Source organism: Maniola hyperantus, chromosome Z, assembly GCF_902806685.2.
Source record: "Maniola hyperantus chromosome Z, iAphHyp1.2, whole genome shotgun sequence".
NCBI lineage: Eukaryota > Metazoa > Arthropoda > Insecta > Lepidoptera > Nymphalidae > Maniola > Maniola hyperantus.
Window position 1 is genome coordinate 7,619,358 of NC_048564.1, and position 14,278 is coordinate 7,633,635.

The following is a 14,278-nucleotide window of genomic DNA, read 5'->3' on the forward strand; positions in this document are numbered from 1 at the left end:
AATACAACACTTTTTTATACCTTTTGTTAACCAACTTGTTTTTATTCCTTTTTTTACTGTTTTAACTAAAATATGTGGGAAACACATATGGGTTGGTTAGGGTAAGGGTTAGGTTAGGGTAATCTGGTTCTGTTACGTTGATGGTTTCCATGTGCGATACGTGTGAGTTACAATGGTTTTAATTGAGGTACGTTAATGTAATTTGATGACACAAGAATATCGTTAGTTCACATATGCGGCCTGGTTCATGTAAGTACATCTTGACTTATCCGATAGGTGGTTTGAAGTGTTGAGAACTAATTGTAAAGAACATTGATTAAAGTACCTACTGATTGATTATTACATTCTGATGTCGGCTGAGGATGAATGAATGAATGAAAATGAAATGAATGAAAATCTTTTTTATTCGTATAAACTTTTACAAGTGCTTACGAATAGTCGGATGCATCTACCACTGGTTCGGAATGCCTGATATGGAATGGAATGAATGAATAATAATGATTATCGGTCATCCTTCCTTCTCCTTCTCTTCTTCTTCCTCCTGCGTGCCGATATATATATGTACTGCTTTTATGAGTATCACTACAAAAGCCATAATATAATAATAGCAAGCAAAATTAAATAAGCATAACACAAGGTACATGCATTTTAACTTTAAAACATCTCATTATTTATACCTTTTTTTAAATTTCTTTAATTTCAAACAAATAATAATTGTACATTTTTCCGCTTGACATCCAAAAACTCTCTTGAGTTTATGCGGATGTTGCACATTCCTCTTATAATACTGAACTAAGCTTGATAATAACAAGGTACAAATCAAAACTGAAGATGAAATCGATGAACCTATAAAAATACAATTAAAATAAGTTAATTAAATTATTTAAATAGTAACTATATTAATTCGAAAGCAAATTCATACTAAGTAAATATTAAATTATTATTATTAGATAAGTATTGTCAAACAATAATGAATATCTCCAAAGTTAATAATGAATTAATACAAATTGATGTCATTTATTATTAGCAAAATAAAGGATTTATGATTTAGGGTAATTAATGTATTAGGTGCATAGACGATATTTACCCTAGTAACTTTAGGTAGGTAGGTACATGAATACAAATGAATAACAGCTAAAATAAATAATCAACCCTGATCTGAAATCTGCCGATAAACATTGTTATTTGTCATAAAATTACCATACAATTTTTGTCAAATGTCAACGTTGCTAAGTAATTTATCGATATATTACAGATATAATCGATAAGGATTAATTCCAGTCCTAAATGAATCAAGCGATTGCAACCATTTAAGCATGCGTTAATAAAAAAAAGTAGAGCCAAAACTACTTGCTACCTAATAAAAATGAATATCTAACTTAGGACGAATAAAGATACGCGGTACCCTGTAATATATTGATAGAAATTATAGGTACATCAAATGATGCGAGCATGCTGCATGATAAAGTTTTCCATAATGACTGGCTGTTAACTAGACAACTTTGTCCGCATGGGAAAAATTATTAAACTTTTTGTGTACATTAACTTTTTACCCCACTTTGGCCCAGTACCGATATATAGGTAGAACAGTGGATAATAGTGTATTTTCCTTATCAGTTGATAATATTCTTATGCATCAAAAGAAAACTAACAATTTTTTTATTTTTCGGAAACAAATTTGGAAAAGGGCAAAATATAATACATTTGTTAGTATTTTGTATTTATTTATACAATTGAACGTAAAAATTACAGATCTTTCATCAGAAAATTAAGTAAATATTCTTATTTATTAAAGAAGAATATTTACAGTTTACAACAAGTTTGGTGCATTCATATACTTTGTGCTGTCGACAGTCGAAAGGTAACGTACACGTAACACATTAATTAAGTAATGTGGGTTTTACATCACCGCTATTAAACCTTTTTGCACATTATAATATAATATTTTCATTGAAACTAGTCAGACGCGAAACACTAAACTTTGCATATTACATTTTACAATCACATTTTCAGCGTTATCGTATGTCGATACGCGTACTTTCGAAAGCTTGAATTGACTCCTCGTGAAAATGTTGTCATATTATGCAATTGTCCTAAGAATAACCATTCGATACGCTTGTTCCAAATAAACTTGGTTGCAAATCTTCATATGAAAATCAATTCCAATTTCCCCTCAGCTTATTGAATAAGAAAGATTCAAAAAAAATCCGGGTGAATTGATCTTACTTCGTGCAGACCGACCTTGATATTTTTCTCCAATTGAAAAAGAATATCGACACCAAAAGATAAACTGGAAATATATTTGAGAAAAGGGCTAAGTATACAAAAGATTTTATTTATAAACTTATTCAGCTTCACTTTGCTAAATATATTTTGATTGCAATCTTACAATGGGTTTTTCAATTTAACTAGGAATTAAATAAGTTAAAGTCTATATTATTAGGGATATCTAATCTGCACATTACATTAAAGTAAACTACTGTAAATCTAAGTATAATCGTCGTGTATCTCATGAAGTGAAATAAGTAGCAATGAGACGCTCTTTGTATTATGTACATACTTAAACGTATTTTTAACTTACCCGTAAACGTATTTAGCTCGAGTTAGTTTAAAAACACATAATTTATAAATATTTACACTGAGTATTAAGTAAATGTAACCACTGTAATTTAACTGTGCGACTATGATATTCCATACTACACACTTTATTATGTTTTTATTAATATTTTATACTATTTAATTATTTGTTATTATTGTGTTCCTAATGTCGACGGTACTACGGAAAAACTCAGACGGATTTATGATCGGGTACACCAAAATTGTAATTAACCGATCACGTGTAGACCGGGAGAACAAAATATTTGCCAATTGTAAATACTATTGTAAGTAAACCTAGATAACTCCACCTATATATCTACATATAAACTAAGGGATGTTTTATGCTAACACGTAGCGGACGCAAGACATGCCACGTACGAGGCGCGAACGAGGCATGGATTCAAAATATCACGAACATTTTATATGAAGCAGTTTATGCTTAATCGTGTGGCGTTCGCGCATGGACGAGATTCAGCATAAACTGCTTCATATAAAATGTTCATGAGGTTTTGAATCCGTGCCTCCTCCGTGCCTCTTACGATGGCATGGCTCGTGCTCGCCACGTGTTAGCATAAATCATCCTTTAAGATGCTAAAAATAAATCAGGGTTTCAGGTGGTCAAAGAAGTGATCGCCAAGTCAACATTCAAGCATTTAGCGAAAAGGATTTTTGTTCAATAGATTTATCAGTTTTGGTATAAAGAGCCGTAAAAATGATAAAACAGCTTTAAATCAGACAAGTAACGTTGAATGACTTAACAATTTATCAGCTCTTGCTCACGAAAATACTTTAACCATTTCATAAGAAGATTATATCAACGACAAACTCAAGCCACGTGAAAATCTTAATACAAACTTAATTATTCAACACACTGATTCATTCTCAAATCATAATAAGTTACCTACCGTAAAATTTTATGAATATTAATCAGTAGATGGTTAAAGCTGGATTTGGATATTTACTTTACTAAGAATCATTATTTTATATATAGTATATACATACAGAAAAAACTAAAAAAAACTTATCACTAATAATTTTATATTTACAAAAATATACGCCGTCCAAATGGTCATTTATGGGCATTGTGCCCAAAACAGTGGCGGTATTACCTCGCTGAACGGCAAGGCTCAACCGTTGAGCGAAATAAGCACCAGCTCTTGGGTCACCAGACGCGTGGATCAGCGTTTTGGACACGACGTTTATAAAAGCTTTCGTGTCCGATGACCATGGGCCCAGAGTCTCAAACGCAAGCGCCGCGAATACATAGTATATATATAAACTAACCGTATGCTTATTAAATAAATAGTAGAATCATTATCAGCATCATCACCTGAACATATTGCCGACCCACTGCTGTACACGGGTCTCTCAGAAAATTAGAGTTTAGCTACCACACTGATCCAGTGCGGTTTGGCAGACTCTAATAATAGCTAAACTGATTCCTAATCCCATTACTAAACGATATTTGAAAAATTTACGTGACATCTGTTAAAACTTGTCTCTGAAGGCAAATAAAAAATATAGTTATAAGAATATTGTTTTATAACTTTCAAGATATCTGTAACGAGATAGGTATATGAAGATTAAATGTGTGAAAGTTTAGAGTTAACATTAAATTGTTAAAGCATAGTCTTCACTGAGGCTTTAGAAACTCGTGACCTACAAAGAGGTCTGCCGCTAAATGAATGATGGGCAGAACATAAAGGTTGGAAAATGCCTGTAGAATATTTCATTAGGCAGGCAAGAGGTTCGCTAGGGCTCTTCAGGCTCAACGACACACTCTATTTTCTGAAAGTTGTTAGCCCGTGCTTTTATAACCCTTACATAATGAGTGACTCTCTAAGTACAAAGTTTGTATATTGCACCCCTGATTCTATTATGATAATAAAATTGCTCTTATGTAATTATAGAAAAAGAAATATAACTGGCTGACTGACTGACAGACTGATCTATCAAACTCAAACTCAAATTATTTATTCAGAATAGGTAAAATCTGGCGGGGGAAGCCCTGCACACCCGCATGTCATCCACGCTATCCCGCACTGGGTTACCGCGGGAGCTGTGCGGGGGCGTCTTCACCCCGATTGCCATCTCGACCTGTCTCATACTATAGGTATTGTACCTTATTGTACCTATAACGGACAATAATAATTAATCAATGAATATCCAATGTCAAACTATGATTTTAAAAGGTTAGTTGACGATTGAATCAACGTAAAGATTTATGTTCTAGAGCTAGTATAAAGTTATCAGATGAAACCTACAATTGACATGACACGAAAGGTTACGATAACATTATATACGATCCATTCAAAGGTTCTATTGTAACAGACCGGTGTTGCGTAACGTTTGATATAATATATTCAGTATTCAAATGCAAATTGCATTGTTAAAAAATTATTATTTGTCAGTTAATGCGCTCATTATACTAGCCTGAACTTAGAAATCGCTTAAAATCGCTTTAACCAAATCAATATGGAAACTAAATAAACTTAAATATATAATTAAGTAATCTGTATTAAATCTTGAAGCGATACAATAATTTTTTTTTACAATTTACAACTAGCGTAAGGAAATCATTAATATCGCCATTAATTTATTAATAACTAACTGATGCCCGCGACTTCGTCCGCGTGGAATTAGGTTTTTAAAAATCCCGCGGGAACTCTTTGATTTTCCGGGATAAAAAGTAGCCTATGTCACTCTCCAGCTTTATCTATACCCGTGCAAAAAATCACGTCAATCCGTTGCACCGTTGTGACGTGATTGAAGGACAAACCAATAAACCAACAAACCAACAATCAACCACATTTTCGCATTTATAATAAGGGTACCTACTGATTTTGAGATTACAGGGTGCACATATTCACAAGGTGCACATATTCACAGGGGAGATATTTTTGACATGAAAACTTACATCCATACTTTCTTAGAGTGAAGCCACACGATGCGTTGCGTTGGCGGTGCGGCGCCTGAGCGGTGCCGCTGCACCACCCTACATAGAAATCGCGTTACCATGACACATAATGCGTTTACAACTTGAGACCAGAGAAACGAGGCGGAGAGGGGTGGTGCGGTACAATGCCATACTTTCTGACAGAGCTGCATTCAATACTGAAATCCACAGCAGTGCGGCGCCGCAACGCACCAGAAACGCATTGTGTGACCTTAGTCTAAGGGTGGTTTCAGACTAGCGTTTTATACGCGCGTATGAGCTCGTTTTTGGAAGCGCATGTAGGCGCGTATAGGCGCGCCTTTTGGCACACGCTCAACTCGTACGAGCGTTGACGCTCTAAGCTCGTATAAGCGTGAGCCGCGAGAGACACCTCCCCGCGCGCCACAATGCACTGGTTCGAGCGAACACGCCGAAATAGTCCGGTTTTTTGAAGCGCGTAATGTAGCGCGCGTGTAAGCGCGTATGGTGAAAAGACCGTATACGCGCAAAAAAATACGCTAGTCTGAAACCGCCCTCACTCGGAAAACTAAAAACTGTTTTAATATTTTACTAAAAGTATAAATTTGAACCCTTGTGACCAGAAAGATGAGGCGGGGAGGGCTGTCGTGGTGCAACGCCATACTTTCTGCCAGAGCAACAACGCAGTGCCCGTATTGCTTCCAATACTGAATTCCACAGCGGTGCGGTGCCGCAACGCACTGGAAACGCATCGTGTGGAATTAGTTTTACTCAGAAAACTGAAAACTGTTTTAATATTTTACTAAAAGTATAAATTAAAATCCTCTAATTAAAGCTACCTATAATAATACTTTGAGACGATGTGCAAAAAGGTATCAAATTAAAACCACGATTCCGGGACTTAATGAGATTTTTTGTTCACTGAAATAATATTATCGGCGAAGCAATTCATACCAGCCGTCGCTGTTTAACCAGGATTATTAGATTCCTGATTATTAATTTTGCGAAAATTACACCTGGGTCATTCTAGAGCTTCATCACCATCATCATCATCAACCGATAGACGTCCACTGCTGGACATAGGTCTCTTGTAGGGACTTACACACGCCACAGTCTTGCGCCGCCTGAATCCAGCGGCTCCTTGCGGCTCGTCTGATGTCGTTCGTCCACCTAGTGGGGGGTCTTCCAACACTGCGTCTTCCGGTGCGAGGTCGCGTCGACGACTATCGGTTTTACGAACTATGTGCCTTGCCCATTGCCACTTCAGCTTCGCAACCCGTTGAGCTATGTCAGTTACTCTAGTTCTCCTATGGATCTCCTCATTTTTGATTTGATCACGTATAGAAACTCCAAACATAACTCTCTCTATCGCCCGTTGAGTGACTCTGAGTTTCCTTATGATTTCTTATATTTAAGTATTTTTTTGTTATTTCTAATTTCGAGGAAACTAAAATGGATTGAGTATATTTTTAACATCAACATTTAAAACTACAAGTAGGTACTATCAGAGGCCCCATGTTAAATATGTAAAGAAACTTTTAAAAAACTTTTTTACTTCTCATGCTCGTAAAGTTCTTCTTTGTACCGAGTGTAAGCAGACTAAAATTGCTTTTATTATCTTGGACATAAAAGTGTTGTATGAAAATTTCTATACCTGAGCCTATACTTCTATGCCCTCCTGGTACTATATTCATGTAAGCTACAGTTAATGTTACGTCAAAAGGTTTCCGACCTTGTACTTGCGCAGTTGATGTTATATCGGTTCTTGTTAAAAGACCTCTGACCGTGGATCTGCACAGTGGGTGATTTACCTTTGTATATCTAGATCATACGTAATGACCAGAAGAGTTGAAGTATGAGAGTGAGCTCACCCACGTGTCAACTGTCACGGTCGCATTTCACTGCCGGTTCAATTATTCGCAATCAAAGTGAAAAGTAGAGTGTTTAGCTCGGGATTAAACCCATTCATAGGTACCCGATTCTATTGCTTCCCACGCTATCGCTTTACATACCTATCGTATGAGATGTCTCTTTGATGCTCGTTTTAGCTCTTTCTTGAACTTACTATACTATACTATTTTACATTTAACTTGAAAACCAGCTTTGGTAGAGTTACAATGTCAATCTTAAAATTGCTGTCTCGAAAAGTAGGCTGAAAGATTTTACTACGAATGAATTATCATCATGGTCAACCCACCGCCGGCTCACTACAGAGCATGGGTCTCCTCTCATAGTGAGAAGGATTTTGGCCATAGTCACGCTGGCCAAGCGCGGATTGGTAGACTTCACCACCATTGAGAACATTATGGAGAACTCTCAGGCATGCAGGTTTCCTCACGATGTTTTCCTTCACCGTTAACGCACATAACTCCGAAAAGTTAGAGGTGCGAGCCCGGCCAGGCACGCACCTCTAACTTTTAAGAAGGCGGACGTCCTAACCACTAGGCTATCACAACTTGCAGCAGGCTACGAAGTACGAATGAATAAAACAGCTGAATATCAAACAAAGCTAAACTGAATGTAGAAGCAGCAATACCAATTAAGATAGGAAACTCCAGGAATCCCAATTACGGCAAGTTCAAAATATCGCGAGCGCATTGCGACAAAATCTCGAGTGTTTACAGTTTCCTACCCTTCGAAGACCTCCCTGGTGCAGAGGTGAACTCTATGGTCTTTTTTTAGGATTCGGATTGAATTCCCAACAGAGGCAATTTGGGAATTTACAATTCACGTCTAGTCTCGTAATAAATAAAAATAAGCGAAATTCCTTGCTTAGATTACTCTTAAGCCTAATCTATTTTGACTTATAACCTAAAGAGACATTAAAAAAAGTAAAAAGCACAACATTAGAAAATTGTTTATCTATCTTTTACACATAGGTACGTAATGTATTTTAAAATGTTTCACTCAGACGCACTCAGTTTCTATTTTATAATGTTAGATAGGAAGCATAAATTTAACTAAGAACTACATAAATCGTAAATCCACAATGGCAAAGGCAAGCTTACAAAAACTAAATTACCTACTTAATATGTAACGAATAAGACTGATGATAATGGCTGGAACCAAATTGCGCCCAAAGAGGAGCTTTACCAGTTTGCCACAGTCACGCCTCAAAAATTCAATTAACTCTATAGTTATTTATTATATGCAAGGGTGTAAAGATGTTATTTTGTCCCGAGAGTTTGTATTGAATTCCGAGCCAGCGAAGGCATCTATGGTTCAAAGATAGAATCCTAAGCGTAGCGAGGAATTCAAAGACTCAAGCGCAAATAAATTTGCACCCGTGCGATACACACAACTTTTCATCTCACTACAGCGAGGAAAACGCTAAATGATTGATACAAGAGGCGCCAGTACCATGAAGGTTTCAATAAGAAGTTTCTATATTATTTGGCCACAAGTCAGGCAGTGACAGTTTTTTTAAATATAAAAATGTGAGAAGTTGCAGTGCCTAAGGACATTTTATTATATTATTAAAAACATAACTAAACAAAGCAATGTAATAGTTAAAATAAAATGAAACTGAGAGAAATAAATCTAATCCCAAATTATCTATCTAGTTCCAAATAATTTATTATGTTAAGTTATTATATTAAAAGTTTTCTCTTTACATTCCATTCAACGCTGTGATTCAAAGTTGCAGCATCTCTACAGTAGAAAATAAACTGAGAGAATCTGCTTTCTCATCTGGCATATAAAAGAGATCTACTATATAAATTAATACGTTCGCCGGGGCAGCTAGTAATTAATATAATTAACGACTAAACTCACGAGATTACTAAGTACTTCGCGTGAAACTAGTCGTGCTTACTTTGACTCACGTGAGCCCAGCCGTTAATTTGATATTTTTAACATATATTATTATAAAAATGTAGTAAATCAGTGCACGATCTAGGGTTAAAAGAGTCCAACGAACTATTTAAAAAATGCCAATTAGAGTTATGATCGGTTGGTATAAAATAGAAAATGTACTTGAAAACTTATAATAATTAATACCGAGTAATTTTAATAATAAAATTTTATCCGTACGATCTCACCTTCTCTCTATACTAACCATTTAAGGACCATTGTCGGTCTCTATTTCACTGGTTTCTAGTCACTTTCTAGACAATCTAATTAAAACTTTGTTATCGTGTCGCCACATTTTCCCTGAATGCGAACCAAGTTAAAGGAAATTGGGAAATCGGAATGCTCAGGATGCAATCATAGATATTTTACACTAATTCAATTTAGCCCAGAAGAAAAATTTGAAAATTTTAAGGTTTACTGTATTTATGAAAGTCTGGCTAACTTCAACCACAAATATTTTTATTATATATATAATATATATACATACTATTAAAATATTATTTATTGTACACCAAAATCAAAACAATAGAAATATAACAAGGATGTTTGCAAGTACAATAGGCGGTCTTAACGCTAAAATAGCGATATCTTCCAGGCAACTTTAGGATATAATAAAAATAAAAGAAAGCGGAAGGGGTGTACTAATTTAATAAAGTAAATACACATAATATACGTATGTATATGTATAAAATAAAAATACAACAGTAAATAAGAGAGGAGTAGACAACAGATTACAGATAACGTAAAACGCAACGTTAAAGATAACGTAAAAAACATTAGAATCGAATAGAATAGAATATATTTTATTCAAGTAAACTTTTAATTCAAGTCAACTCGTTTAATTTATACCACTGGTTCGGAATGCCATTGAGTTTGATTGGCTAATTAATAGGTTAATATTCTAATGAGAATCTAACTAAGTACGTTTATATGCAGTGCTCTCGAGAGTAGAGCTAGCAAAGCTGAAGAGGGTCAGTTAATATATGTCACGCGGATGAAGTCGCGGACAAAAGCTAGTAATTAATATATCTGTTTAATAATACTGTTAGATACCACAGTCCACAACACCAAATATAAATTATATTGACTATTGAGCGCTACTGAATAAGCTGCGGCGAAACATTAAGCTACATAAAATGTGCCTAATATAATATCGAAACTAATAAATTTCAAATTATGTTAATTAAATTCTAACCAGCAATATTGAAATAGCTAAGTATTAATTACCACGACGTATTTTCCATGTAGTAGGTAAGTATATCACTACCCATGTATAAATTCCAAAGTGTGTTTGTTTGTTGGTTTTTTGGTGTGTTGGTTTATTGGTTTGTTGGTTTGTCCTTAATCACGTCGGAACGGAGCAACGGATTGACGTGAGTTTTTGCATGGGGATATTAAAATAAAAAGTTTCCACGGGACTTTTGAACATCTAAAACCACGTGAACGTAGTACAACAATACGTAGTAGAACAATATTATATACTAGCTCATTGTTCTTAAATGCTGACACGCGCCGAAGTTATCCATCTATCAAAATTGGTCTTTACCCAATTTTCATGGTCATAATTTGAAATATGACAGATTTTTATATGAACTTTCATCCGTTTTCCAACCCCCTAGGGGTGGAATTACAAATTATAGATTACTAATCGCTACGCACGCAAACGCTATTCGTTGCGTCTGGAAAACTTTTTGGTTCAAAAGTCTAAAGTCACATAACACACGTCGTGCGACTTGTAACGGTAATAGTACGGCCTAATAGTTCACTAATGATAAACAAAAAACGTATAACAAATGATCATTAATTCACCAAAAACGTTTTAAAAACTAATCAGATCACAAACGTGTTATTCCCCAAACATATCATTCTACAAAATATCATTTGACAAATATTCATAATAATTATCAAATGTTTTACTTTGCAAATGTGCTGAATGTTAAAATATCATTTGTAAAATTATTATTTCACCAAATAATTCGTTTTCCAAACTCGCAATTTTAAAAAATCGCGATTTTGAAGTGGAGGGGAGAGAAGAGGCCACCCCTATGCGACGGAAGCCAGGTCACGGGGCTCCTTTTTCTGGGTGGTTTGAAAAGAAATAACCACTACTACAGGATTAACCTAACCTATCCAGTGGCGTGCACAGGGTTTGAAGCCAGGGTAGGCATTAGTTAGGGGAACCTGATAACTGGCAGGTCATAATGTAAAATTTGCATTGAGCTATTACAACTGGGGTAAGCAGTGCATTTATGCCTCTATGACCTGCACGCCACTGAACCTATCCTACCTAAGTAAGTATGTGTCCCCAGTTCCAAGCTCGCTTCGCTCACTCTTCTGAGTTCTCTGTGACTGTATTTTCTTTATCATAAACTTCATTTATTTCAACTTCAGTGAGTGGGGGGCGGGAAAAGACGCCTCCCCCTACTGCAATGGAGATCAGGTCTACAGAGCTTCAAGGGGCTCGTTTTTCTGTGTGGTTTAAAAAGAAATAACCGCGATGGTGGGGTCTTACAGACCCCGTTATCCCCCTCTAACCTGACTCATCCGAGTCAGTGTCCCGAGACACGAGCTCGCTTCGCTCGCTCTTGTGTTCTAAGTTCTCTGTGCCTGTTTTTTTTCTATAATATCATAAACTTTATGTATGGTGAGAGCGTATTTTATTAAAAAATATGCTATATGTTGTTTTATTAATTAACATAATTAAGAAATTAATTGTTTTTTATGAAATGACAATTTTGTCTGGTAATTTGTTTTGTCAAGTGTATTATTAATTGTAGAACGGTTTATTATAACTATGATTAAATGAATACTAGTTTTGTCAAACATTGTTTGTGGAATGAAACTTTGATACTTGTTTTTTGTGAATTGATCGGTCACCCGGTAGGTCGGGCCACTTTACACATTAACTTTTCAAAATTAGCAGAAACACCTTTATGTAAGTACCTACTTTCTCATTTTCTTATTCTATACTTAGTGGATTGCCTTAGAGTGACCTTAGACTACCCTTCATTCTGCACTTTGCATGGCATAATAAAAGAAAGAGCAACATAAATGCTGCAGTAATCTGTCATCTCGCATACTGCGTTAGCTTTAAACAAAAAGAGCTTTTCAGAGCGTAGGTACGGAAAACCGCTTTTCCAACTCTAACCTTTTGTACCTATATATCTTTTTATATGGATTTGATGCGGCAATTCTAAAACAAAGAGTGTTTATGGCGCGACATTGTACCTACTCTGAATTAAATGAGAAAAGCTAAGTAGAAAAGTTTTGAAAGTGATATCAAAACTATGTGGAATTAAATCACTTCAAATATAATGCGTAGAATATTTACTTCTCACGCGCCATTTTAAATGTCAAATGTTATGTCAAAGGTACGATTTAAGTCCTTATTTCAAATTTTTTAAATTTTTTTCGCCGTAAGAACCATCCTCGTACTTCAAGGAATATTATAAAAAAAGAATTTGCGAAATCGGTTCAGCTGTTCTCGAGATTTGCGATGAGCAACACATGTAGTGATTCATTTTTATATTATAGATAACTCAAACATTTAGTGGACTTGAACGGATGGGCCGTGAAAAGCTAGCAGACAGACAGACAGACAGATATTTATAATATTAAGTATGGAGGTATGGATACAAAAAGGTCTATGTAACTAAATAATTTTAAATACATAATATGGATTCTATATATTATATTATGTATCTGGTCGGATCCGCAATTGTCCTCTCCTGCGCAAAAGACGCAAAAGTTGCATGACATTTGGGTATCGCGCCAGCTGCCAGGTGTACCTTGAACTACTAGGCCACGGTTTAAAGTAATATTATGTATTTTATTTAGTATTATCACGAAGGAACACAGGTTAAAATCCTGCCAGTTTTGCAATTTGTGATGTATTTTAAATTATTTAGAAATTTCCTTAAAGTGAAGGAAAAAACACTAACTTACTTAATAAAAATATATCTTTCATTCATCAAACGCCTACATTGGAGAAACACTAGTGTAAAGTTTATAAAAAAAACATAGAGCAGCCTATCAGTTTCAGCTCTACATGACAAGCTTTTACATAACAAGCAAAGCAAAAAAAAAATAGATTTGCCTCAAAAACAACTTTGTGGTAAAATCTGAATAACCGAATATCGCTTTCATTTTTTTATGGAATTTGCTTTGACTATTGAGCGAATCAGCAAATATACTGGTTCGTAAAATTGAACTTTAGATAAAACCGTAAAAAATGTTAGAGTACCTAATTTCTCGCGAGAAATAACATAATAATTTTCTACGCCCGCAGTCTCTTATTTATAGTCACTTAAATTATTATTTATAGTCAGTTAGAGTTATGGTATTTCTCAAGGATAAAGATGAAATAGGGGATCCTTCCCCTAAGCTGTATAATTCAAGTTGATGTTATATCTTCTGACTTCTCTGCATGATGCTTTATTTATTTTCAAGGACAACATCGACGGAAGGTTTCAAACAAGGTTGTTCTGAAGTTCAGTCCAAACTTTTTCTCTCCGAGCTAGTAGTTAGGTACCTATCTAATAAAAAATGTTCTAACCGACTAACTGACTGATCTATTTATTTAGGGTTTAGAAACTTGAAATTTTATCAGTAGATTTTAGGAAATGCTATCCCTAGGGGGATTAAATTGATAGGAAATATATGAAAACCCGTAAACATAACCAACATAAACACAGACGAAGTGGCGGGTAAAAGCTGGTTGAATTTATCTGATTATTTGTTTTGGAAAGGCACACACACTTTTAAAAATAACATAATATTGCAATCTGCAAATGCATGTTTCAATTTTTGTTCAATTTCAAATATATGTATGATTAAAATGTCTTTTAAACGAATTTCCTGAACATTTTTCTAAATATTGCAAGAGTTGAAATATGGACCAATTTCATTAATTTA

General features: G+C 35.0%; 1 protein-coding gene across 2 annotated transcripts in view; it reads left to right on the forward strand.

Moving 5' to 3' along the window:
- The window catches only part of LOC117995869 (frequenin-2), a 127,339-nt gene that overhangs the window by 42,569 nt on the left and 70,492 nt on the right, over positions 1 to 14,278 (forward strand). The window lies entirely within an intron of this gene.